Source organism: Elephantulus edwardii, unplaced genomic scaffold, assembly GCF_000299155.1.
Source record: "Elephantulus edwardii isolate Elephantulus edwardi_28Jun2011 unplaced genomic scaffold, EleEdw1.0 scaffold00046, whole genome shotgun sequence".
Lineage (NCBI taxonomy): Eukaryota > Metazoa > Chordata > Mammalia > Macroscelidea > Macroscelididae > Elephantulus > Elephantulus edwardii.
Window position 1 is genome coordinate 3731464 of NW_006399796.1, and position 1852 is coordinate 3733315.

Genomic DNA, 1852 nt, shown 5'->3' on the forward strand with positions numbered 1-1852 from the left:
ACTTTTTAAATGTTCTCTCCCTCATCGGCTTCAATCAGTATAAATAATTTATCCAGTTTTTCTCAGTCTTACTCCCATTTTGATGTCAGTCTTATTCATTTCATTTTTAATGGCAGAGTTCTGATGCTTTTTCCTCTTCTGTCATGTAGATGCACCAGGTAAATCGTTTTTCAACTCTATTTACTTGCTGTTGTTAGGTGTCCTCAAGTTGAGTATGACTCATAGCAACCCTATAAACAAAAGACTTTAACCCTGCCTTATCCTGTGCCATCTTCATTATCTCTGACACACTTAAATTCATTTTCTCAAAATTGTGTAGCATGTAATTTTACTCTTTTAAAAAACATGACAGTAAAATGTTTATTGGAGTAATATTTCACAACTTTTAAGATCAGAAAATTAAGAACTTGTAAAAAAATTCTAATTTGTTACCATTTACAAAATACTGCTTCAGTAGTCATAGGGTAATCAGAGGCCCTTTAAGTATTATTTTTATATTATATATATTTTTAATGTACTAGTATATTTACAAAATTTGAATACATTGTTTTTCAGAGAGATTCTTCAATTGGAAGAATCTGGTATAATTTTACTTTTTTAATATGATATTAAAGATTTTTCCCTTCCTTCCCCCCAAAGGTTCAGTAACTTTATGTTACTTTTTATAGGTGATTTTTCCTAATGAAGCTTAAAATCAGCTTTCTCATTGCCAGGCAGCAGGAACTGACTAACAGCTGACCCTCCAGCAAGTTTTCAGAGACTATAAACCACAAAGGAGGATTGCCTGTCTTTCCCCACAGAACCACTGGAAGATTCCGACTGTAGACAGACCTTAGATTTGACAGTGCAACAGAGTCAGCCATGAAAACTAGTGCATGGTAATTCTTATTCAGAAAAAAAAAATGAATGTTACTTCTACAGTTCTGTTCTGATTAACACAGTAATATATCACTGAATATTTAGTTTTCATAGAAAAACTTAAGGAACTCATTTATAAAGCAAGAAGATGAATATAATTAAGAAAAAGTTATCTACTCCAGGTAAACCCATTTTCAGCCCTAACTGATCCATTTGACAAAATAATGTCTATGTGAAATAAACTATGAATATATTTTCTAGAATATATATAAAAACTCATGATATGATGCAGAAAGTTAGATCTGGATAGAGCCAAGATTTGAAATAACATGAACGAAAAAAAAATCTTGCTTTTAACACAGTTTAAAATCTTTGACTTTGAGTTTTGTTTTTATCTTTTCACACTTTTTATGGCAATGTTAAAAGTGATGACAAAAGACTTGTACACTAGAAACACTTTCTCATCTTTTATTTTTCTGTGCACTAAAATTACCATCAGTGAGTAGCTTCCTCTTTCCCAGACTGATTTACAGAAAGGATTGATTGACAAGGATTGATTTTACAAGTGATTGAGTTGTTCAAAATGATGATTATGTAATTTTTCTTATATGTAGTTTCAGAGGCTTAAAGAATGTGGGTTTTTTTTTTCTTTATAAGTTGTTTGTTTTATGGCTTTTGTAGGTCAATTTAGTTCAAAGAGAAAAAATCCTCATTACAGAAACATTTAGTTTAGCTAAAAGTAGACATTCATTCATTCCCAACAGAGTGTGGAAACTATAGAACAATATCATTGATTTCACATGCAAGCAAGATTTTACTGAAGATTATCCAAAAGTGACTGAAACAGCATATCAGCAGAGAATTGTCAAAAAGTCCAGGCTGGGTCTAGAAGGGGTCATGGTACCAGGGATATTGTAGCTGATGTTAGATGGATCTTAGCTGAAAGCAGGGAATACCAGAAGAATGTCTATCTGTGTTTCATTGATTATGCAAA